At 42.7% G+C, this 27,798-nt stretch overlaps 2 long non-coding RNA genes across 2 annotated transcripts; both read left to right on the top strand.

Moving 5' to 3' along the window:
* The first annotated feature begins 219 nt into the window (after positions 1-219).
* Positions 220-11,115, top strand: LOC141182866 (uncharacterized). The gene is made up of 3 exons (XR_012257976.1): positions 220-306; positions 1,290-1,404; positions 11,015-11,115. It is a non-coding gene; the product is annotated as an uncharacterized lncRNA (long non-coding RNA).
* Positions 11,116-14,798: 3,683 nt separating this feature from the next.
* On the top strand, positions 14,799-20,095 carry LOC141182867 (uncharacterized). Its single transcript, XR_012257977.1, has 3 exons — positions 14,799-14,931; positions 19,659-19,717; positions 20,068-20,095. It is a non-coding gene; the product is annotated as an uncharacterized lncRNA (long non-coding RNA).
* Positions 20,096-27,798: the final 7,703 nt, after the last annotated feature.

Raw genomic sequence — 27,798 nt, forward strand, 5'->3', positions numbered from 1 at the left:
TGCCGGACCTCATGCTGTTCTGCCGAATCAGACCTAGATCATTATTGGGGGCTGGGGCACCTCCAATTCAAGACGGTAGACAAATCGTGTCTTGTGAGACTGCACGCTCCAGCACCCACAATACTGGAGCATCGGTTAGGTTTACACATATCCACCTGTTGTGTTTTCTTTTGGGACACAGCAGTTTGTAGAATTGTCATCATTAATGTTTTCTTTTTTTTATCTTTCCAGTATTACTGAAATTCAGAAAGATGTGGAGTACAGACTGCCAATCACCTTTAAGAACTTCACCATCAGCATCAATATGTAAGTGACACGGGGTGCTATTGTCTTAGTTGAGAGATTACGTTGCATTTGTTGGGGTTATTAATTGTGAACCTAATGGGAATTAAAGGGATTGTCCTCTACTTTGATATTGATAACATCAGCATTGGGTATCAATATCAAATCGATGGGGTTCTGACAGCCCCCCAGAGAGGGAGCCGCATGCTCCTATTCACTTGTGAAGATGGCCCCCACTGATTCCATATTAATGACCTATCCAATGGGTAAGTGATCAATATCAAGGTAGTGGGCAACCCCTTAAAGAAAGCAGACCATATTAGGTACTTCTAGAATATCTTTGTCCCATGCTGTTGATAGACCCCACCGCGTGTTATCGGTACCCTACAATGACTTGTCATCCATAGTCATGTCTTGTAGCACTGGAGCCATTAAATGATGTTGCTTGGCGGCTCATGACGTCACTATAGATGATGTGTATTAATGCAAGTTGTTTAATTGCTACTAATAAGAAATCACTTTAAATCAATATGGAGGCTTATAGGGTCCTCTCAGCTTCCTTTTACATATGGAAGTAGTGGTAGAACAGTATCGTCGATTGTCCCTCCCCAGAAAAATTATCCTTTTTTTTTTTGCAGAGCTCCGATGTGCCAGTCAAAAGGAAATGGAGTGTCTGCAGATTGGTGTGGGAGTGCAGAGGGGCGTGTCCGTGCACTTGAAAGGAGCTGTCTAAGTGCAGGGATACGCCCCAGTGCACTTCCAGACGGATTTGCAGATGTTTTCCACACTAGATTTGTCATGATGGACTCATCAGATCTCTTATAACACCATTACGATCATATGTCAAGGTGCTGACGTCCCTTTATGCCTTACGCTACGTGCCACCTAAATGGATTTTCCATTGAGATGAGATGAGGGTGTTGGGTATTTTCCCCGGACCTGTCACGTTTCTGTAGGCTGCAGTCATGTATCCCGCGTCTTGCTCTAATACTTTGCTTTTATTGCAGTTTACTTCCGCCACAATTTCCTCAAGACAAACCTCTCATCACAGTCTTTCCACCGATAAGACATCACCTGGTGGACAAGCAAGGCCCCAATGTCACCTGTCCTTTACTACATAATGTAAGGAGACTTGGGAGATTTTGAGCGCTGGACTTAGGAATGTTGTAATTTAACCTTTCAATGACTGAGGTGTTTTTTGTTTTATAAAGTGGATCTGTGTGGTCTCCTGACACATCTGTTTTAGTAATCTTATAAACCCTATAAAATCACAAATGTGCAGAATTTGTGTTTCAGACCACTGTGCAGTGCCTTTGAAGGCTATGTTCACACATTGCGTTTTTTTCAGCGTTTTTTTAATGCAAATTTTCAGCTGTGTTTTACAGTACAAGCAAAGTCTATGAGATTTCAGAAATCTCCTGCTCACACCCTGGTTTTTGTATGATCAGTATTTTGTGATTTGCATTGTTTTTTGCTGAATAGAGCACGTCACTTCTTTCAGTGTATTTCACCCATTGAAAGTAATGTGTAGTGAAAAAACGCCTAGTGTGAACATAGCCTTACATCTAATTGACAATGGGGTGTTACCTTACTCCTTGTCCATGTCTAATCAGTTTGGACAGTAGGCATAATCACTACGACCAGGGGCCTGGCAGTGGCCAGTTGTCAATGTATCCACACATTTCCAGAAGATTGGCACAACGCAGAGGACCTGGGAAGAAGAGATGCCACGGTATTGTTACTTCATAGGGAATACACCTCTTTATTTTGGTAGATGAGGTCTTTGTCAAACACATCTTCAGCAAAGGAGAACGAAATGAAAGGATTAATGTATGTGTTAATGACCCGGTTCTGCGTGTGCTCTACGTAAAATGTGGCTGCAGATGGCTGTGCTGCATCGACACGGGAGGTTTGGGAGCCACCTTACATCTAATGGGTGGGGGTCTTACATTGAGGTCCCCACTTCAGACATTTCTGATATTTCCAGTGAATTTTCCAAGGAAGTTTCAGATAAAAATACCATAAGAAAATGTGGTCAACCTTGTTTTAGTTTTTTTTTTTAATATATAAGATTTTTAGTTATAGTCTTTGTTATGTTCACATAGAAGACCGGTGGGTTTTTTCTTTTTTAGTAACAAAGTATATACAGTGGGGAAAATAAGTATTGGATACACTGACGATTTTGCAAGTTTTCCCAACTACAAAGAATGGAGAGGGCTGTAATTTTTATCGTAGGTACACTTCACCTGTGAGAGACAGAATCTAAAAATAAAAAACAGAAAATAACATTTTATAATTTTTACATACTTATTTCATGCAATTATGCAAAATAATTATTTGATACAATAGAAAAACAGATCTTAATATTTGATACGGAAACCTTTGTTTGCAATTACAGAGGTCAGACGTTTCCTGTAGTTCTTGACCAAGTTCGCAGACACTGCAGCAGGAATTTTGGACCACTCCTCCATACAGATCTTCTCCAGATCTTTCAAGTTCCGGGACTGTTGCTGGGTGCAGTTGTCCTGTCCCCTTTGCAGAAAAGCACCCCCAAAGTATAAGGTTTCCCCCAGCATGCTTCTCAGTTGGGACGGTGTTCTTGGGGTTATACTCATCCTTCTTCTTTCTCCAAACACGGCAAGTGGAGTTGATACCAAAAAGTCCTATTTTGGTCTCATCTGAGCACATGACCCTCTCCCATGCCTCCTCTGGATCACCCAGATGGTCATTGGCGAACTTCAAACGGGCCTGGACATGTGCTGGCGTGAGCAGGGGACCTTGCGTGCCCTGCAGGAGTTTAATCCATGACGGCATAGTGTGCTACTAATGGTAATGTTTGAGACTTTAGTCTCGGCTCTCTTCAGGTCATTGACCAGGTCCTCCTGTGTAGTTCTGGGCTGATTCCTGACCTTTCTCAGAATCATCCTTATCCCACGGGTCGAGATCTTGCATGGAACCCCAGACCGTGGAAGATTGACAGTCATCTTGTGTTTCTTCCGTTTTCTAATAATTGTGCCAACAGTTGTTGCCTTCTCACCAAGCTGCTTGCATATTGTCCTGTAGCCAATCCCAGCCTGGAGCTGGTCTACAATTTTGTCCCTGGTGTCCTTAGATAGCTCTTTGGTCTTAAGCATGGTGGATAGGTTGGAGTGTGATTGATTGAGTGTGTGGACAGGTGTCTTTTATACAGGTAACGAGTTCAAACAGGTACAATAAATACAGGTGAGGAGTGCAGAGTAGGAGGGCTTCTGAAAGAAAAACTAACAGGTCTGTGAGAGCCTGATTTCTTGCTGGTTGGTAGGTGATCAAATACTTATTTCATGCAATGAAATGCGATTTAATTATTTAAAAATCATACAATGTGATTTTTTTTTGGATTTTATTTTTAGATTCTGTCTCTCACAGTTGAAGTGTACCTATGATAAAAATGACAGACCTCTCCATTCTTTGTAGGTGGGAAAACTTGCAAAATCGGCAGTGTATCAAATACTTATTTTCCCTACTGCGTGCGTGTATGCATGTATATATATATATATATATATGTGTGTGTATGTACAGTACAGATCAAAAGTTTGGACACACCTTCTCATTTAAAGACTTTTTATGTATTTTCATGACTATGAAAATTGTACATTCACACTGAAGGCATCAAAACTATGAATTAACACATGTGGAATTATATACTTAACAAAAAAGTGTGAAACAACTGAAAATATGTCTTATATTCTAGGTTCTTCAAAGTAGCCACCTTTTGCTTTGATGACTGCTTTGCACACTCTTGGCATTCTCTTGATGCGCTTCAAGTGGTAGTCACCGGAAATGGTCTTCCAACAATCTTGAAGGAGTTCCCGGAGATGCTTAGCACTTGTTGGCCCTTTTGCCTTCACTCGGCGGTCCAGCCCACCCCAAACCATCTCGATTGGGTTCAGGTCTGGTGACTGTGGAGGCCAGGTCATCTGGCGTAGCACCCCATCACTCGCCTTCTTGGTCAAATAGCCCTTACACAGCCTGGAGGTGTGTTTGGGGTCATTGTCCTTTTGAAAAATAAATGATGGTCCAACTAAACGCAAACCGGATGGAATAGCATGCCGCTGCAAGATGCTGTGGTAGCCATGCTGGTTCAGTATGCCTTCAATTTTGAATAAATCTCCAACAGTGTCACCAGCAAAGCACCCCCACACCATCACTCCTCCTCCTCCATGCTTCACTGTGTGAACCAGGCATGTAGAGTCCATCCGTTCACCTTTTCTGCGTCGCACAAAGACATGGTGGTTGGAACCAAAGATCTCAAATTTGGACTCATCAGACCAAAGCACAGAATTCCACTGGTCTAATGTCCATTCCTTGTGTTCTTTAGCCGAAACAAGTCTCTTCTGCTTGTTGCCTGTCCTTAGCAGTGGTTTCCTAGCAGCTATTTTACCATGAAGGCCTGCTGCACAAAGTCTCCTCTTAACAGTTGTTGAAGAGATGTTTCTGCTGCTAGAACTCTGTGTGGTATTGACCTGGTCTCTAATCTGAGCTGCTGTTAACCTGCGATTTCTGAGGCTGGTGACTCGAATAAACTTATCCTCAGAAGCAGAGGTGACTCTTGGTCTTCCTTTCCTGGGGCAGTCCTCATGTGAGACAGTTTCTTTGTAGCGCTTGATGGTTTTTACAACTGCACTTGGGGACACTTTCAAAGTTTTCACAATTTTTCGGACTGACTGACCTTCATTTCTTAAAGTAATGATGGCCACTCGTTTTTCTTTACTTAGCTGCTTTTTTCTTGCCATAATACAAATTCTAACAGTCTATTCAGTAGGACTATCAGCTGTGTATCCATCAGACTTCTGCACAACACAACTGATGGTCCCAACCCCATTTATAAGGCAAGAAATCCCACTTATTAAACCTGACTGGGCACACCTGTGAAGTGAAAACCATTTCCGGTGACTACCTCTTGAAGCTCATCAAGAGAATGCCAAGAGTGTGCAAAGCAGCCATCAAAGCAAAAGGTGGCTGTTATGATCTGCTACAGGGACTAAGGAAAGACAGGAGAACTGTCCCTACAATAGAACTAAACTAGATCCCTACGATGTAACGGGGAACCTGATCCTGCGATCAGACCCGCTAAAGTCCTCGGCTAGTCTGAACGAAGACCTATAGATGTGAGGGAGGGATCCCTACAAGAACTAGGGACTGGGATAAGTTGGACACCTCCTAGCAGAAATAGCAGCAGTCAAAGACAAACACACAACAAAAAGCATAGAGGTCAGAAGACCTAGCAAAACTAACAGAGAACGGCAACAGAGCACCAAGCTAGCTCAAGGGTAGTAAATACAATGAAGTTCAGCAAGATCAGGAGGGCGGAGCCGGATTAAATAGGCAAAAATGGTCATGTGACCAGCAAACTAAAAAAAACCTAACAGGAGAGTTCTAACAGTGGCTACTTTGAAGAACCTAGAATATAAGACATATTTTCAGTTGTTTCACACTTTTTTGTTAAGTATATAATTCCACATGTGTTAATTCATAGTTTTGATGCCTTCAGTGTGAATGTACAATTTTCTTAGTCATGAAAATACAGATAAATCTTTAAATGAGAAGGTGTGTCCACCTTTTGGTCTGTACTGTATATATACACTGCTCAAAAAAATAAAGGGAACACTTAAACAACAGAATATAACTCCAAGTGGATCAAACTGTCCACTTAGGAAACGACACTAATTGACAATCAATTTCACATGCTGTTGTGCAAATGGAATAGACAATAGATGGAAATTATTGGCAATTATCAAGACACCCTCAAAGGATTGATTCTGCAGGTGGGGACCACAGACCACATCTCAGTACCAATGCTTTCTGGCAGATGTTTTGGTCACTTTTGAATGTTGGTTATGCTTTCACACTCGTGGTAGCATGAGACGGACTCTACAACCCACAGAAGTTGCTCAGGTAGTGCAGCTCATCCAGGATGGCACATCAGTGCGAGCTGTGGCAAGAAGGTTTGCTGTGTCTGTCAGCGTAGTGTCCAGAGGCTGGAGGTGCTACCAGTAGACAGGCCAGTACACCAGGAGACAAGAAGGGGGCCGTAGGAGGGCAACAACCCAGCAGCAGTACCGCTACCTCCGCCTTTGTGCAAGGAGGAACAAGGGGAGCACTGACAGAGCCCTGCAAAATGACCTCCAGCAGGCCACAAATGTTCATGTGTCTGCACAAACGGTTAGAAACCGACTCCATGAGGGTGGTATGAAGGCCCGACGTCCACAGATGGGGGTTATGATCACATCCCAACATTGTGCAGGATGCTTGGCATTTGCCACGGAACACCAGGATTGGCAAAGTCGCCACTGGCGCCCTGTGCTCTTCACAGATGAAAGCAGATTCACACTGAGCACATGTGACAGACATGACAGAGTCTGGAGACGCCGCGGAGAGCGATCTGCTGCCTGCAACATCCTTCAGCATGACCGGTTTGGCAGTGGGTCAGTAATGGTGTGGAGTGGCATTTCTTTGGAGGGCCGCACAGCCCTCCATGTGCTCGCCAGAGGTAGCCTGACTGCCATTAGGTACCGAGATGAGATCCTCAGACCCCTTGTGAGACCATATGCTGGTGAGGTTGGCCCTGGGTTCCTCCTAATGCAGGACAATGCCAGACCTCATGTGGCTGGAGTGTGTCAGCAGTTCCTGCAAGATGAAGGCATTGAAGCTATGGACTGTCCCGCCCGTTCCCCAGACCTGAATCCGATTGAGCACATCTGGGACATCATGTCTCGCTCCATCCACCAACGTCACATTGCACCACAGACTGTCCAGGAGTTGGCGGATGCTTTAGTCCAGGTCTGGGAGGAGATCGCACAGGAGACCATCCGCAACCTCATCAGGAGCATGCCCAGGCGTTGTAGGGAGGTCATACAGGCACGTGGAGGCCACACACAATACTGAACCTCATTTTGACTTGTTTTAAGGACATTACATCAAAGTTGGATCAGCCTGTAGTGTGTTTTTCCACTTTAATTTTGGGGGTGACTCCAAATCCAGGCCGCCATTAGTTAATAAATTTGATTTCCATTGATGATGTTTGTGTGATTTTGTTGTCAGCACATTCAGCTTTGTACAGAACAAAGTATTCAATGAGAATATTTCATTCATTCAGATCTAGGATGTGTTATTTGAGTGTTCCCTTTATTTTTTTGAGCAGTGTATGTATATGTGTGTGTATATATATAATTTTTTTAAATTTTTTTCAATACATATTTCACTTTGGAGCTGACATAAGTCATGGACATGGGCTCTGTATCATGATATGTCTATAATTTAGCAAATCTAGATCATGAAAGTAACTCTGTGACCTGCCATGTTGTCACCCTGAGTAATATGTTATAGGTATCATTACTGAGTCAAATAGTGAGGAAGTGATTGACAGTTGCTCCTGCTTTCTATCGAGCGTCTCTCCTGCTCTCTCTCTCGAGCGTCTCTCCTGCTCTCTCTCTCGAGCGTCTCTCCTGCTCTCTCTCTCGAGCATCTCTCCTGCTCTCTCTCTCGAGCATCTCTCCTGCTCTCTCTCTCGAGCGTCTCTCCTGCTCTCTCTCTCGAGCATCTCTCCTGCTCTCTCTCTCGAGCGTCTCTTCTGCTCTCTCTCTCTAGCTTCTCTCCTGCTCTTTCTCTCGAGCGTCTCTCCTGCTCTCTCTCTCTCGAGCATCTCTCCTGCTCTCTCTCTCGAGCGTCTCTCCTGCTCTCTCTCTCGAGCGTCTCTCCTGCTCTCTCTCTCTCGAGCGTCTCTCCTGCTCTCTCTCTCGAGCGTCTCTCCTGCTCTCTCTCTCTCGAGCGTCTCTCCTGCTCTCTCTCTCGAGCGTCTCTCCTGCTCTCTCTCTCGAGCGTCTCTCCTGCTCTCTCTCGAGCGTCTCTCCTGCTCTCTCTCTCGAGCGTCTCTCCTGCTCTCTCTCTCGAGCTTCTCTCATGCTCTCTCTCTCGAGCGTCTCTCTCTCTCTAGCGTCTCTCCTGCTCTCTCTCTAGCGTCTCTCCTGCTCTCTCTCTCTCGAGCGTCTCTCCTGCTCTCTCTCTCGAGCGTCTATCCTGCTCTCTCTCTCGAGCGTCTCTCCTGCTCTCTCTCTCGAGCTTCTCTCCTGCTCTCTCTCGAGCGTCTCTCTCTCTCTAGCGTCTCTCCTGCTCTCTCTCTCTCGAGCGTCTCTCCTGCTCTCTCTCTCTCGAGCGTCTCTCCTGCTCTCTCTCTCGAGCGTCTCTCCTGCTCTCTCTCGAGCATCTCTCCTGCTCTCTCTCTCTCGAGCGTCTCTCCTGCTCTCTCTCGAGCGTCTCTCCTGCTCTCTCTCGAGCGTCTCTCCTGCTCTCTCTCTCTCGAGCGTCTCTCCGGCTCTCTCTCTCTCGAGCGTCTCTCCTGCTCTCTCTCTCGAGCGTCTCTCCTGCTCTCTCTCTCGAGCGTCTCTCCTGCTCTCTCTCTCGAGCATCTCTCCTGCTCTCTCTCTCTCTCGAGCGTCTCTCCTGCTCTCTCTCTCGAGCGTCTCTCCTGCTCTCTCTCTCTCGAGCGTCTCTCCTGCTCTCTCTCTCTCGAGCGTCTCTCCTGCTCTCTCTCTCGAGCTTCTCTCCTGCTCTCTCTCTCTCGAGCGTCTCTCCTGCTCTCTCTCTCGAGCGTCTCTCCTGCTCTCTCTCGAGCGTCTCTCCTGCTCTCTCTCGAGCGTCTCTATTGCTCTCTCTCTCGAGCGTCTCTCCTGCTGTCTCTCGAGCGTCTCTCCTGCTCTCTCGAGCGTCTCTCCTGCTCTCTTTCTCTCTCGAGCGTCTCTCCTGCTCTCTCTCTCGAGCGTCTCTCCTGCTCTCTCTCGAGCGTCTCTCCTGCTCTCTCTCTCTCGAGCGTCTCTCCTGCTCTCTCTCGAGCGTCTCTCCTGCTCTCTCTCTCGAGCGTCTCTCCTGATCTTGAGCGTCTCTCCTGCACTCTCTCTCTCTCGAGCGTCTCTCCTGCTCTCTCTCGAGTGTCTTTCTAGCGTCTCTCCTGCTCTCTCCAGCCCTTGTCTGCTTGATCGCTGATACTGCCATACTTTGTGGTCTGTATACACTGTGTTCCAAATTATTATGCAAATAATATTTTCTCAGATTTTCCCAGATTACCTATATGAATTGCAGTCATTGTAATTTTCCAGTCAAATAACTATTAGAGTACAATTGAAAGGTTTTTGTACAAACTGCCTATGATAACAGTATATTTAAAAAAAAAAACAAAAAAAAACCTCAAACTGCACTCAAAATGCATGTTCCAAATTATTATGCACAGCAGAGTTTTCAACCTTTTCATTTTAATAAAGAACAAAAAAATGGTCATTTTTGAAATTATAAGCATTAGCAGGTTATTACAAACTGAAATCAAACAGTTTTCAACTCAAAACTTTATTCTAGGTGATGTTACATTTGCACATAGGACCGCTTGTTCGAAAGGAGCTTCTGAACTCTCTCGTCCATTGAATTTGTCAGGTTTTGGATGGTTTCTGCTTCAATTGTTTTGCATGAGGACAGAATACCCTCCCAGTGCTGTTGCTTAGATGTGAACTGCCTCCCGCCATCATAGACACTCCTTTTGATGATGCTCCAGAGGTTCTCAATGGGGTTGAGGTCAGGGGAGCATGGGGGCCACACCATAAGTTTGTCCCCTTTTATGCCCATAGCAGCCAGAGATGCAGATGTGTTATGTGCAGCATGAGACGGGGCATTATCATGCATGAAAATGATCTTGCTGCGGAATGCACGGTTCTTCTTCTTGAACCATGGAAGGAAGTGCTGTTTGAGAAACTCCACATACATTATGGAGTTCATCTTTACCCCTTCAGGGATCCTAAAAGGGCCGACAATCCCTCTCCCCATGATTCCAGCCCAAAACATTACTCCACCTCCTCCTTGTTAGCGCCGTAGCCATGTTTGCATGGGGTGTCCATCAACCAGCCATCCTCCACTCCATCCATCTGGACCATCGAGATTGTTTCATGCATGATAATGCCCCGTCTCATGCTGCACATAACACATCTGCATCTCTGGCTGCTGTGGGCATAAAAGGGGACAAACTTATGGTGTGGCCCCCATGCTCCCCTGACCTCAACCCCATTGAGAACCTCTGGAGCATCATCAAAAGGAGTGTCTATGATGGCGGGAGGCAGTTCACATCTAAGCAACAGCTCTGGGAGGGTATTCTGTCCTCATGCAAAACAATTGAAGCAGAAACCATCCAAAACCTGACAAATTCAATGGACGAGAGAGTTCAGAAGCTCCTTTCGAACAAGCGGTCCTATGTGCAAATGTAACATCACCTAGAATAAAGTTTTGAGTTGAAAACTGTTTGATTTCAGTTTGTAATAACCTGCTAATGCTTATAATTTCAAAAATGACCATTTTTTTGTTCTTTATTAAAATGAAAAGGTTGAAAACTCTGCTGTGCATAATAATTTGGAACATGCATTTTGAGTGCAGTTTGAGTTTTTTTTTATTTTTTTTAAATATACTGTTATCATAGGCAGTTTGTACAAAAACCTTTCAATTGTACTCTAATAGTTATTGACTGGAAAATTACAATGACTGCAATTCATATAGGTAATTTGGGAAAATCTGAGAAAATATTATTTGCATAATAATTTGGAACACAGGGTAAAGCCAGGAATCTCTGATCATGTTAGGTGTTATTATGGCATTAGCCACATGATTCTTTCTGATGAGAGTTTACAGCTGTTAACATCTTAACAATTTTCTCCTTTTTTAGTTTACTATGCACTCAGATCTTGGGAAAATAGTCCAGAATTTACTAGAAGAGTTTTGGAAAAGCCCTCCAACCCTGGCCCCAACCTCTGGCTCTTTCCCCTAGTAAGTAATTATATTGGCCTGAGATCTCAGATCCTTCCATTGTTATGGTGGAATATCATCTAAGTTTAAAGGGTTATTCCAATATTCTTAAAGTGGTGAAATTGCAAAATTCTTGTAAAATCAAGCAATTTAGTAATTTACTTGTTATTAAAAATCCTTTCCATTCTCAACAATGGAAGTATATTTAATTTTATTCTTTTCTGCTTCTGCGGTGGCAAAATACAAGTCCTTCCCAGTAGAGCTTGTAAGCACTGCCCGAAGCTGGCTGGATGGCTGGAGCGCACTGCCGGCTTCAGTGCCGCTGCTTCCCAGATGCTGCAAAGGCAAAATGATCTCTGCTTGCAGCACCAGAGAGCGCATAGTTCGGACAAGCCGCACAACACATGCCGCTGCACCAAGCTGTCAATCAAGCAGGAGCGCACTGCTCCCCATAAATCGGGAAGCGAGGAGGCTGGGGAGCGGTGCACTTCTACTTGATAAGATGGCACATCCGCTTTTAGCACTTATTTCTGCTCATCTGAACGATTGTTTACCCTCACATTGCGGCTGAATTTGTGGTTCCATGTAGCAAATGACAGTAAGTTCTAATTTTGACTGCAGGTTTCTTTGTAGAGTTGTACCTTAACTTGTACCTGAACATTTCTTTTTCTCTCCTTTAGACTTTTAACATTATCAAAATTCAGACTTTACAAATTATGGGTCCCCTCCTTTCCATATTGTTTGATGGGAATACCCACTGTACACCAATGATGAGAGTTTTGTACCGAGTGGTTGGGGTCTAAGGGCTAGCGTTTCTCCTTGTGGAGAATGCCAAGCCAAGCCTGGCATGTCAGAGTGAGGAGACGTATAAGCCGTGCATGCTCCTCTGGGCAATTAAATATGCAAATTGTCTCTTCAGAGAGGAAGAGGATTAGAACTTTAGCGCCACCTTTTGGAAGTAATCCTAAAAGTCAATATCGACCCTTTAACGAGCCTTGCCATATGACTTAGGATAAAAGCCAAACCAGATTCTCAATTTGCAGACACGGTGTGTCGGGGAAACTCTGCATGATGCCGCTGCACATGAGACTATGTTCACACGTCAGTAATCATCCATTAGAGCGTTCTAACATGATTACTGGATGTGTGAACATAGTCCGTATCCAGCAGCAATCTGATAACAGAACAGTTGTGCAGGCCCAACTTTTTTTTATGTGGCAAAAAAAAAAAACTTATTTCAATTTGATCCATTTTGTAACATTGAACCCTATGGAAAACTGATTTGTTAATTAGCCATCCATTTTTTTTTCATTTTGCAAAAGGTTAATTGTTCTATTTACTGGATCAGTTTCAAAAGGAAGAAAACAGATGGCTAATAAACGGATCCGTTTTCCATAGACGTCAGTGTTAAGAAAATGGACCGAGTTGAAATTAGTTTCTTTTCAGGTGGACAAAAAAGTTGTGTCAATTATTTTTTTTTTTGTGTGTGAATGGATCGCTGCTGGATCCATCCTACCTGATGATTACTGCACATGTGAACATAGGCCAACGCTATGGGAGCTGTGGAAATGGCGGTGTGTTCACAATCATTTACACTTCAGAGACCAAAGAAGTCTTCAGTTGTAGTGACAAGTTGGAGTCACAGTGATGTCAATTTATCTCCATCACTCAACAGAAATCTGTGGCGGTGAATAGAAGAGACTTGGAGTACAAAGCTGGTGCGATGGGGCGGTCATTTTCAAGACTGCTTAAGCTGTAGCGTTATTGGCAGCACATCATTGCCCTGTGTGATCAGATCGTGTGCTGCTGAGATTCTATCATATTAACCATCATTCTGTGCGGACAGAAGTGCGGCTCGCCTGTCTAAACACCTCCAGAAGTGACTGCCTATGGATATGATGCTGCTGATGGGCAGAATGGGTATAATGACTAAACCCAGCATTACAGGGTGCTATATACCATCCAGACGGCTCCTCTTACTTCTCTTGTACATTTTCTGTCCGTGGATGTGCTGTATGTTGCTGCTGCCGGTAAGCAGGGCCCGGACAGTTCTCTCCCATTGTGCACCTTGCATGGCGGCTACACTAGCAGTAGAGGAGAGGTGATCATCTGGCAGCCCATGTGGAGTATGGGCTACATTGTGTCCTCATGAAGCCTGTCAGTAACCTTATCTGCACATTAACGTCTCTGGTATACTAATAGGATTGCAGGGTAACTGTGTGTTAATAGTGTGTATCTGTCCGTACACAGTATGTTCAGAGCTGCAGAATTACAGCACATAATAGGCTGATCTATCTGCTGGCATGTTGGCGACACAGCATCTACCTACAGATATTGTATGTCCTATTTCATTACGATGGTGCTTGGGAGAATACTAATCTAATGAGGGAAACCCTTTCTTGTCTTTCCGCCTGTACAGCAATCCCGCAGGGAGGCCTCCGCACCCTCTTTCTGGCTTTTCTTTGTTTCCACCTTTCCCTACACAAGATAACAATAGATCAGTGCCAGTATCTGAACCTGTTCCTTCCACATACAACTCTGCCAAAACTGCCGCCCCCGCATACGGCCTAATTACAGATCTGCCGGTGCCTGTCCCCACGTCTGAAGTAAGTGCGCAGCCGTGATCAGAAAAAGCCAAAAAATGTCAATTACACTTTAATAGGTGGGCAGGGAAGATGTTTCTGTAAAGGGGTTGTCTGGTCTAAAACAACAAGTCTGCAGTCACTGTGTATGACTGCAGACTTGTGAATCCTCACATAGAGCACACTGCACACAGTGAGGATTCTGTGGTGTCCACACCGGGAAAGGCGGTCAGGTGGCCACAAGTATACAATATGCGTACTTCCGGCCACAATCTGGCTACACTGTTTCCAGCGCGCTCAATGCAAGTGTATTGTGCGAGGCCTTGAACTGTAGTTGGCTTCTGGCTGGGAGTATGCATAGCGCGTACTTGCAGACAGCAGTGCACACTATCTGAGAATTCACAAGTCTGCAGTCAGTGTCATGTCGGATCAGAAAACCCCTTTAAGAGCTTGTCTAATCTTGTTTCATCAGGAGCACACTGCTCCTCTGTCTTGCTGGCTACCTCCTTGCTGGGGGCAGTGCTCTCCTGAAGATGGACAGTTTCAACCAGCGGCATGGTCGCGCCGCTGGTCTGAACTATGCACTTTCCTCTGCTGTCGGCAGAGACCGCTTTGACTTTGCAGCGTCGGAGGAGCACAGAGGTACTGAATCCAGGGATTCGGCCAACTTCAGAGCTGCACTTGCAAGCTGTATAGCAAACTGCTTTCCTTGCCTAGGAGACTGGCCACCACTGATAGACAGCAGCAGTGGCCGGTAACCTAGGCACCGAACATTTCTGTTTCTGTAGTCTCTCACCAGTACCTGTATATATTTCTTAGGTGGGTGTGAACGGCTTTACATATAAGATGCCTGATCTCCCTGAAACGTTTCCTGAGTTGTCAGATTTGAGGTTTGTATTTTTACAACTAAAATAAAAAAAAAAAAAGTTAAATTTTTATTTGTCAAAAAAAAAATTCTGAATTCTATATTAGTTCTAATGATAAAATGACATCCATCCTAGTATTCCCCAGGGCCACCCCTATAGATAAGTCTGTGGGGGCTTATTCTGCACACTAGCTTCTCTGTACCCTGTTGTAACTTTTCCATGAAAGTCTTCCACGCACGTTTCTCTTTTTCTCTACTTCAGCGTGTCACAGCTCACCGATATGATGGAGCAAGAGGATGTTCTTCTGGAGCAGTTTGTAAATCTTCCACAACTAAAACAGATTATATCTGATAAAGAGGAGCTAGTGAAAAATATCGAGGAGCTGGCAAGTAAGATTTGGTGGATGGTAGTTGAATACGGTTTTGAGGAATGAAGAGTTTTTCTGGTTCTTGGGAAAAAAAATATAGATAGATAGATATATATACAGTACAGACCAAAAGTTTGGACACACCTTCTCATTTAAAGATTTTTCTGTATTTTCATGACTATGAAAATTGTACATTCACACTGAAGGCATCAAAACTATGAATTATCACATGTGGAATTATATACTTAACAAAAAAGTGTGAAACAACTGAAAATATGTCTTATATTCTAGGTTCTTCAAAGTAGCCACCTTTTGCTTTCATGACTGCTTTGCACACTTGAAATAGATCACTGTGTTTGTAATGACTCTATATAATATATGAGTTTCACTTTTTGTATTGAAGAACTGAAATAAATTAACTTTTTGATGATATTCTAATTTTGTGAGAAGCACCTGTATATCTACACTGACCACAAAAAGTTCGGGATATGTGGCTTTCTGGTGAAATGTATGGAAAATGTAAAAAGTTCCCTCTACAGTAATATATTATAATACAAGTAGGGCGTTTAAGTAGAAGCATGTAACGGTGATTTCCTCATCTCAAACCATTTATTGAAACAAATGCCAACAATAGTGGTGGGTATACCCCAACAAAAAATGTCAATGTCTCAATAACTTGTCATGTGGCCTTGAGCAGCATCAATTACAGCTCGACAATGAATTCTCCTGCTGTTCACAAGTGGAGTTATTGTCTGCTGAGGCATGGCATCCCACTCTTCTTGGAGGGTGCAGGGCTGTGGAGTCTGAGTCGGTGTCTATTTTGGTGGAGTCGGTATAAAATGGACCCACTCCGACTCCTAAAATCTATAATAAATTGGGTACAGCAGTACAATACAGGATGTGCTGTAAATGTTTCCATAAGAATTTGTGAAAGTTATGAAATGTCCTATAAATGTCTGTTCTGTTCCTGATCTAAGGATCTCGGCTTTTAGTTCAGATGAATCTGTGCTGCACTTTATGTACACGCTCAGTAGTGACCAGGGCTGTGGAGTCAGAGTCGGGAGTCGGAAGTTTGGCTTACTGACACCACAGCCCTGGAAAGGGCGGTTCTCAGGTCATTGAGGTTCTGGGGTACAGAGTTACGAGCCTCTACACAGCGACTCAGCTGATCCCATAGGTTTTCTATGGGATTCAGGTCTGGAGAAAATGCAGGCCACTCCATTTGAGGTTCCCCTGTCTCCAGCAGCCATTCCCTAATGATGAAACCTCAATGAGCTGGAGCCTTGTGATCCATGAAGATGAAATTAGGCCTGTGTTGTGAATGCAGAGGGACAATGACAGGATTAATGTTGTTATTCAAGTAGTAGGGGCTGTTTAATACCAATTCTAATTGAACCCCAAATTTTATTGGGCGATACATGGATCAAACACCTGATGTGAATTTTGCCATTAAGCTCCTTGTTAGAGAACAGCAAGTTGTGCAAAAAGTACTGAAACATTGAACAGTTGGACATGTGCATTCAAAAGTTTAGAGAAGGTCACATTAAGTTCACCTGAAAAGGTTAGAGGACATTTTAGGTTCATCCTGAAATTTCACCCAAAAGCCAAATATTCCTAACTTTTTGTGGGTAGTGTATATATAGTATTTGATACACTGCCGATTTTGCAAGTTTTTCCACCTACATAGAATGGAGAGGTCTGTAATTTTTATCGTATATCCACTTCAACTGTGAGATACAGAATCTAAAAATAAAAACCAGAAAACCACATTGTTTGATTTTCAAATCATTAAATTGCATTTTATTGCATGGAATTAGTATTTGATTTCCTACCAACCAGCAAGAATTCTGGCTCTTACAGAAGCCCTCCTACTCTGCACTCATTACCTTTTATTAATTGCACCATATAAACCTGTATAAAAGACACCTGTCCACATGCTCAATCAATCACACTCCAACCTCTCCACCATGGCCAAGATCAAAGAGCTGTCTAAGGACACCAGGGACAAAATTGTAGACCTGCACAAGGCTGGCATGGGCTACAAGGCAGTAGACAAGGAGCTTGGTGAGAAGTCAACAACTGTTGGCACAATTATTAGAAAATGGAAGAAACACAAGATGACTGTCAATTCTCCTCGGTGTAAGGCTCCATGCAAGATCTTGCCTTGTGGGGTAAGCATGATTCTGAGAAAGGTCAGGAATCAGCCCATCACTACACAGGAAGACCTGGTCAATAACCTGAAGAGAGCTGGGACCACAGTCTCAAACAACAGCACATGTCCAGGCCCATTTCAAGTTTGCCAATGACCATCTGGCATGGGAGAAGGTCTTGTGGTCAGATGAGACCAAAATAGAACTTTTTGGTATCAACTCCACTCGCCGTGAGAAAGAAGGAGGATAAGTACAACCCCAAGAACACTGTCCCAACCGTGAAGCATGGTGGGGAAAATGTCATACTTTGGGGGTGCTTTTCTGCAAAGGGGACAGGATGACTGCACCATATTGAAGGGAGGATGGATGGGGTCATGTATCGCGAGATTTTGTCCAACAACTTCTATCCCTCAGTAAGAGCATTGAAGATGGGACGTGCCTGGGTCTTCCACCATGACAATGACCCGAAACACATAGCCAAGGAAACTAAGGAGTGTCTCTGTTAGAAGCATTTCAAGGTCCTGGAGTAGCCTAACCAGTCTCCAGACCTGAACCCAGTAGAAAATCTTTAGAGGGAGCTGAAACTCCAATGTTGCCCAGCGACAGCCCCGAAACCTGAAAGATCTGGAGAAGATCTGTATGGAGGAGTGGGCCAAAGTCCCTGCTGCGGTGTGTGCAAACTTGGTCAAGAACTACAGGAAACTTCTGACCTCTGTAATTGCAAACAAAGGTTTCTGTACCAAATATTACGTTCTGTTTTTCTATTGTATCACATACTTATTTCAATCAATAAAATGCTAATTAATTATGTAAAAATCATACAATGTGATTTTCTGGATTCTTCTTCTGTCTCTCACAGTTGAAGTATACCTACGATAAAAAAAAAAATACAGACCTCTCCATTCTTTGTAGGTGGGAAAACTTGCAAAATCGTCAGTGTATCAAATACTTATTTTCCCCACTGGATATACACAGCGGGTGAAATACTCACACTTCACCAATTTTCTAAGTAACTATGTTACTAAAGGTGCTATAGGCGTGAAATTCTCCCCAGATATCAGTAACAGACCATCCAATCCACATAGGCAAAGAAATCAAACAATAGATGTCCATAAATTAAGTTATGTGTAATAATGAGAAATTACACGGGGAAAAAGTATTGACTATGCTTACTGAAATGTATTTAATACTTCGTACACAAGCCTTTGTTGGTGATGACAGCTTCAAGATTCATCCTGTATGGAGAAACTAGTCGCATGCATTGCTCAGGTGTGATTTTGTCCCATTCTTCCACACAAACACGCTACAAATCCTGAAGATCCCTTGGGCTCCTTCTATGAACTCTGAGCTTCAGTTCCTTCTATAAATATTTTGTTGGATTCAGGTCAGGTGATTGGGTGGGCCATTTTAGCAGCTTTAATTATCTCTCTCTGAAAACAATTGAGCGTTTCCTTGGCTGTGTGTTTGGGATCATTGTCTTGCTGAAATGTCCACCCTTGTTTCATCATCATCCTGGTAGATTGCAGCCGATTTTTATCAAGAATGTCTCGTACATTTATCCATTCCTCCTTCCTTCATTAATATGAAGATTGCCGTATGCTGAAAAACAGCCCAACACCATGATGTTCCCACCTCCAAACTTCACTGTTAGTATGGTGTTTTGGGGGTGATATGCAGTGTCTTTTGGCCTCCAAACATGGTGTGTATTATGACATCCAAAGAGTTCAATTTTGGTCTCATCTGACCAGACTATATTCTCCCAGTATTTCACAGGCTTGTCTAAATATTGTTGAGCAAACGTTAAACACGCGTCAACATGCTTTTTGTTCAGCAATGGAGTCTTGCGTGCTAAGCGTGCATACAGACCATGGAGGTTGAGTGCATCACTTATAGTTTTCTTTGAAACAATTGCTGATTCCTGGTCTTTCTGTAACTCTCCACAGGTGGTCCTTGGTCATGGACAACTCTTTTGATAATTAATTTCACTCCTCTGTTTGAAATCTTGCGGGGAGCACCTGGTCGTGGCCGGTTTATTATGAAATTATGTTCTTTACATTTCTGGATTATGGCCCCAGCAGTGCTCACTGGAGCCTTCAGTAATTTAGAAATTCTTCTGTAACCAATATCGTCAGTATGTTTTGCAACAATTAGGTTGCGGAGGTCTTGAGACCGCTCACTGGTTTTACCCATCATGAGATTTTTCTTGTGTGGCATCTTGCTAGCGAGACACCTTTTTTAGGCCATCAGTTGAACCACCTAATATTATTTTTTACTAAGTGGCAGGATGGGTTTCTAATTACTGATAGATTTCAGCTGGTGTCATGACTTTCCATGGCTTTTTGCCTCTCTCTCTCTTCATGTGTTCAGTACCTTTTTCCTGTGTCATTTCTCATTATTACACATAATTCATGGACATCTATGATTTGATTTCTTTGCCTGTGTGGACTGGATGGGTTGTTACCGACATCTGGTGAGAATTTCATGTCAATAGCACCTTTAGTAATATATTTACTTAGACAATTGGTGACATGTTCAATACTTATTTCATCCTCTGTATGTGTATATTAATATAGAATTTTTTTTTATTTTTTTAATCCAGAAAAGAATCTTCAAATTGAGCCAATTCTGGAGTCAAAGCGACAAGCATTATTAGATAAGGTAAGCCACTGTGGATGGGGCTGACATGGCAGGCGCAGTCTTTACGGCAGGTTTAGTTCATTTGTGGATTGTGCTAAGGAATTCTGACGATCTCACCATTGCTATATTAAAGTTGGTGAAATTCACATTGATAATCTGCTGTATTTTCACCCCACAATGACATGCCGGGATTTGGAACATCTTTGGCGTTCTCATTTTTCTATATGGGCAATCTTTACAGTTTGCGGATGAGATTTGTAAAGTCTCATCCACTTACCTTATAAACCTGCTCTGATCTGGCCGTAAAAGCTGCAACAAATGCGGCACGTGTGAATTCATCCTCATTTCCTTGTGTTTTTCTTCTCTTCCAGTATGAGCTTCTGACTCAAATGAAAACCAGCAAAGACAGCATGAGCTGAGCGAGGTAATGTGGTGGATACGGGGCTGGAGAAGATGGCGCCTGCGGGACAGTGATATCACCTCTTGTGAATGGTGGATTCTATTCTATATTGATTGTTACCTTTCATTATTATCCTGTCTGTGATGATCATGAGACTGATGCAAAGCCTTGTGAACAGAATAAGAAGTTTGAGTCTAGTATTAGGATTAATGGCCAGTTTGCATTTTTTTTTTATCTAGATTGTGTTATGGAAAATCGAAAAAAAACTCAGTAGTTAAAAATAACATGTAAAGAGAAGCTGTCAGCTTTCTCATGCCTCCCGAAGCGCCACCATGGATTTATTCATCTTTTTGTACCCTGTGTAAAGAGCCCATTAATAGTGGCTTACTGATTTCTAACATTTTTATAACTGCGGCCGTGATAATAAGTAGGTGAATATTTGTGGGGGCATTGCAACGCGCCCCACCACTAGTCACCCTCTAATTAGCAAATTGCCACCACAATTATAAAATAGATTTTCGCCAAATGCAGAAATCAGAAAGCCACTAAAAGGGGTTTGTTAGGACGGGTATAAAGTGAGAAATAAATACATGGTGACGGTTTGTGATCTCGGGGGAGCTGACAGGTTACCTTTAACATAAAGTCCTGGTCATTTTCTGATGACACATTCCCTTTAATTGCAGAACTGTGCTGTCAGTAGATCTCTTTGATAAGTTAAAGGGTAATAAAAGCCCTTTATGTGTCCTGTGGAAACTGGACGTCTAATCTGCAGAAAGCCGCTGAAGCCACAAATGACATTATTGTTCAGTAGAACAAAGGGAACGTTCTGAAAGGTTTACAGTGCGGGGGGATATGGACGGCGTGCACTGTAAGGGGGCCATGCAAGAATTGGCTGAATATTGAAATATTACTATATGTATGATGTCGCTACTAGTGATGAGCGAGCGTGCTGGTTTAACCCTTTAAACGAGCACGCTCGGGTACTCGCCAAGTAGTTTCGGCGTGCTGTGCATATCGGTTGCAGCCGCAGCAGCTGCATGTGTCGCGGCTGTTACACAGCTGTGACACATGCAGAGACTGGCTAACAAACAGGCAATCCCTGCATGTGTCACAGCTGTGTAACAGCCGCGATACATGCAGCCGCCCCGGCTGCAACGGAAATGCTGAACACGACAAAACTACTCAGCGAGTACCCGAGTGTGCTCGTTTAAAGGGTTAAACGAGCACGCTCGCTCATCACTAGTCGCTACATGTTCCCAGACACTGGCTACATGGCCCAAGGTGGCATTGTAATTGCTCTCTAGATCATATTGTGCATCTGTGCAGAGCCGAGTCCTGTCATGTTTCACTTATGTCTCTAGAAGCCATTCACATCACTGACGATTTGTCTCCTATCTCTCAGTGCTGCCACAGTAGAGAAGCTGCAACAGTCCATATCCCTGCACAGCCAGGACCATGCACCGCTATAGGTATGATAATATACCGCCATGTTGTCTGCATGTTCATATACACCATCCATACTATGCACCGCTATAGGTACGATAATATACCGCCATGTTGTCTGCATGTTCATATACATCATCCATACCATACACCGCTATAGGTACGATAATATACCGCCATGTTGTCTGCATGTTCATATACACCATCCATACTATGCACCGCTATAGGTACGATAATATACCGCCATGTTGTCTGCATGTTCATATACACCATCCATACTATGCACCACTATAGGTATGATAATATACCGCCATCTTGTCTGCATGTTCATATACACCATCCATACTATGCACCGCTATAGGTACGATAATATACCGCCATGTTGTCTGCATGTTTATATACACCATCCATACCATGCACCGCTATAGGTACGATAATATACCGCCATGTTGTCTGCATGTTTATATACACCATCCATACCATGCACCGCTATAGGTACGATAATATACCGCCATGTTGTCTGCATGTTTATATACACCATCCATACTATGCACCGCTATAGGTACGATAATATACCGCCATGTTGTCTGCATGTTCATATACACCATCCATACTATGCACCACTATAGGTACGATAATATACCGCCATGTTGTCTGCATGTTCATATACACCATCCATACTATGCACCACTATAGGTACGATAATATACCGCCATGTTCTCTGCATGTTTATATACACCATCCATACTGTGCACCGCTATAGGTACGATAATATACCACCATGTTATCTGCATGTTTATATACACCATCCATATCATGCACCCGCTATAGCTACGATAATATACCGCCATCTTGTCTGCATGTTTATATACACCATCCATATCATGCACCCGCTATAGGTATGATAATATACCGCCATCTTGTCTGCATGTTTATATACACCATCCATATCATGCACCGCTATAGGTATGATAATATACCGCCATCTTGTCTGCATGTTTATATACACCATCCATATCATGCACCCGCTATAGCTACGATAATATACCGCCATCTTGTCTGCATGTTTATATACACCATCCATACCATGCACTGCTATAGGTACGATAATATACCGCCATCTTGTCTGCATGTTTATATACACCATCCATACCATGCACCGCTATATGTATGATAATATACCGCCATCTTGTCTGCATGTTTATATACACCATCCATACCATACCATGCACCGCTATAGGTATGATAATATACCGCCATCTTGTCTGCATGTTTATATACACCATCCATACCATACCATGCACCGCTATAGGTACGATAATATACCGCCATCTTGTCTGCATGTTTATATACACCATCCATACCATACCATGCACCACTATAGGTACGATAATATACCGCCATCTTGTCTGCATGTTTATATACACCATCCATACCATACCATGCACCGCTATAGGTATGATAATATACCGCCATCTTGTCTGCATGTTTATATACACCATCCATACCATGCACCGCTATAGGTACGATAATATACCGCCATCTTGTCTGCATGTTTATATACACCATCCATACTATGCACCGCTATAGGTATAATAATATACCGCCATCTTGTCTGCATGTTTATATACACCATCCATACTATGCACCGCTATAGGTATAATAATATACCGCCATCTTGTCTGCATGTTTATATACACCATCCATACCATACCATGCACCGCTATAGGTACGATAATATACCGCCATCTTGTCTGCATGTTTATATACACCATCCATACTATGCACCGCTATAGGTACAATAATATACCGCCATCTTGTCTGCATGTTTATATACACCATCCATACCATGCACCGCTATTGGTACGATAATATACCGCCATCTTGTCTGCATGTTTATATACAACATCCATACTATGCACCGCTATAGGTATAATAATATACCGCCATGTTGTCTGCATGTTTATATACACCATCCATACTATGCACCGCTATAGGTACGATAATATACCGCCATCTTGTCTGCATGTTTATATACACCATCCATACCATACCATGAACCGCTATAGGTATGATAATATACCGCCATCTTGTCTGCATGTTTATATACACCATCCATACCATGCACCGCTATAGGTACGATAATATACCGCCATCTTGTCTGCATGTTTATATACACCATCCATACCATGCACCGCTATAGGTACGATAATATACCGCCATGTTGTCTGCATGTACATATACACCATCCATACTATGCACCGCTATAGGTACGATAATATACCGCCATCTTGTCTGCATGTTTATATACACCATCCATACTATGCACCGCTATAGGTATAATAATATACCGCCATCTTGTCTGCATGTTTATATACACCATCCATACCATGCACCGCTATAGGTATAATAATATACCGCCATCTTGTCTGCATGTTTATATACACCATCCATACCATGCACCGCTATAGGTATAATAATATACCGCCATGTTGTCTGCATGTTTATATACACCATCCATACCATGCACCGCTATAGGTATGATAATATACCGCCATCTTGTCTGCATGTTTATATACACCATCCATACTATGCACCGCTATAGGTATGATAATATACCGCCATCTTGTCTGCATGTTTATATACACCATCCATACTATGCACCGCTATAGGTATAATAATATACCGCCATCTTGTCTGCATGTTTATATACACCATCCATACCATGCACCGCTATAGGTATAATAATATACCGCCATGTTGTCTGCATGTTTATATACACCATCCATACCATGCACCGCTATAGGTATGATAATATACCGCCATCTTGTCTGCATGTTTATATACACCATCCATACCATACCATGCACCGCTATAGGTACGATAATATACCGCCATCTTGTCTGCATGTTTATATACACCATCCATACTATGCACCGCTATAGGTATAATAATATACCGCCATCTTGTCTGCATGTTTATATACACCATCCATACCATGCACCGCTATAGGTATAATAATATACCGCCATCTTGTCTGCATGTTTATATACACCATCCATACCATGCACCGCTATAGGTATAATAATATACCGCCATGTTGTCTGCATGTTTATATACACCATCCATACCATGCACCGCTATAGGTATGATAATATACCGCCATCTTGTCTGCATGTTTATATACACCATCCATACTATGCACCGCTATAGGTATGATAATATACCGCCATCTTGTCTGCATGTTTATATACATCATCCATACCATACCATGCACCGCTATAGGTATGATAATATACCGCCATCTTGTCTGCATGTTTATATACACCATCCATACCATGCACCTCTATAGGTATGATAATATACCGCCATCTTGTCTGCATGTTTATATACACCATCCATACCATGCACCGCTATAGGTACGATAATATACCGCCATCTTGTCTGCATTTTTATATACACCATCCATACCATGCACCGCTATAGGTATAATAATATACCGCCATCTTGTCTGCATGTTTATATACACCATCCTTACCATGCACCGCTATAGGTATAATAATATACCGCCATGTTGTCTGCATGTTTATATACACCATCCATACCATGCACCGCTATAGGTATGATAATATACCGCCATCTTGTCTGCATGTTTATATACACCATCCATACTATGCACCGCTATAGGTATGATAATATACCGCCATCTTGTCTGCATGTTTATATACACCATCCATACTATGCACCGCTATAGGTATAATAATATACCGCCATCTTGTCTGCATGTTTATATACACCATCCATACCATGCACCGCTATAGGTATAATAATATACCGCCATGTTGTCTGCATGTTTATATACACCATCCATACCATGCACCGCTATAGGTATGATAATATACCGCCATCTTGTCTGCATGTTTATATACACCATCCATACCATACCATGCACCGCTATAGGTACGATAATATACCGCCATCTTGTCTGCATGTTTATATACACCATCCATACTATGCACCGCTATAGGTATAATAATATACCGCCATCTTGTCTGCATGTTTATATACACCATCCATACCATGCACCGCTATAGGTATAATAATATACCGCCATCTTGTCTGCATGTTTATATACACCATCCATACCATGCACCGCTATAGGTATAATAATATACCGCCATGTTGTCTGCATGTTTATATACACCATCCATACCATGCACCGCTATAGGTATGATAATATACCGCCATCTTGTCTGCATGTTTATATACACCATCCATACTATGCACCGCTATAGGTATGATAATATACCGCCATCTTGTCTGCATGTTTATATACATCATCCATACCATACCATGCACCGCTATAGGTATGATAATATACCGCCATCTTGTCTGCATGTTTATATACACCATCCATACCATGCACCTCTATAGGTATGATAATATACCGCCATCTTGTCTGCATGTTTATATACACCATCCATACCATGCACCGCTATAGGTACGATAATATACCGCCATCTTGTCTGCATTTTTATATACACCATCCATACCATGCACCGCTATAGGTACGATAATATACCGCCATGTTGTCTGCATGTTCATATACACCATCCATACTATGCACCGCTATAGGTACGATAATATACCGCCATCTTGTCTGCATGTTTATATACACCATCCATACTATGCACCGCTATAGGTATAATAATATACCGCCATCTTGTCTGCATGTTTATATACACCATCCATACCATGCACCGCTATAGGTATAATAATATACCGCCATCTTGTCTGCATGTTTATATACACCATCCATACTATGCACCGCTATAGGTATGATAATATACCGCCATCTTGTCTGCATGTTTATATACACCATCCATACTATGCACCGCTATAGGTATAATAATATACCGCCATCTTGTCTGCATGTTTATATACACCATCCATACCATGCACCGCTATAGGTATAATAATATACCGCCATGTTGTCTGCATGTTTATATACACCATCCATACCATGCACCGCTATAGGTATGATAATATACCGCCATCTTGTCTGCATGTTTATATACACCATCCATACCATACCATGCACCGCTATAGGTACGATAATATACCGCCATCTTGTCTGCATGTTTATATACACCATCCATACTATGCACCGCTATAGGTATAATAATATACCGCCATCTTGTCTGCATGTTTATATACACCATCCATACCATGCACCGCTATAGGTATAATAATATACCGCCATCTTGTCTGCATGTTTATATACACCATCCATACCATGCACCGCTATAGGTATAATAATATACCGCCATGTTGTCTGCATGTTTATATACACCATCCATACCATGCACCGCTATAGGTATGATAATATACCGCCATCTTGTCTGCATGTTTATATACACCATCCATACTATGCACCGCTATAGGTATGATAATATACCGCCATCTTGTCTGCATGTTTATATACATCATCCATACCATACCATGCACCGCTATAGGTATGATAATATACCGCCATCTTGTCTGCATGTTTATATACACCATCCATACCATGCACCGCTATAGGTATGATAATATACCGCCATCTTGTCTGCATGTTTATATACACCATCCATACTATGCACCGCTATAGGTATGATAATATACCGCCATCTTGTCTGCATGTTTATATACACCATCCATACTATGCACCGCTATAGGTATGATAATATACCGCCATGTTGTCTGCATGTTTATATACACCATCCATACCATGCACCGCTATAGGTACGATAATATACCGCCATCTTGTCTGCATGTTTATATACACCATCCATACCATGCACCGCTATAGGTACGATAATATACCGCCATCTTGTCTGCATGTTTATATACACCATCCATACTATGCACCGCTATAGGTGTGATAATATACCGCAATCTTGTCTGCATGTTTATATACACCATCCATACCATGCACCGCTATAGGTACGATAATATACCGCAATCTTGTCTGCATGTTTATATACACCATCCATACCATGCACCGCTATAGGTACGATAATATACCGCCATCTTGTCTGCATGTTTATATACACCATCCATACTATGCACCGCTATAGGTACGATAATATACCGCCATCTTGTCTGCATGTTTATATACACCATCCATACCATGCACCGCTATAGGTACGATAATATACCGCCATCTTGTCTGCATGTTCATATACACCATCCATATCATGCACCGCTATAGGTACGA

This window comes from Phyllobates terribilis, unplaced genomic scaffold, assembly GCF_046119375.1.
Source record: "Phyllobates terribilis strain yellow unplaced genomic scaffold, ASM4611937v1 Scaffold_36__1_contigs__length_13169755, whole genome shotgun sequence".
NCBI lineage: Eukaryota > Metazoa > Chordata > Amphibia > Anura > Dendrobatidae > Phyllobates > Phyllobates terribilis.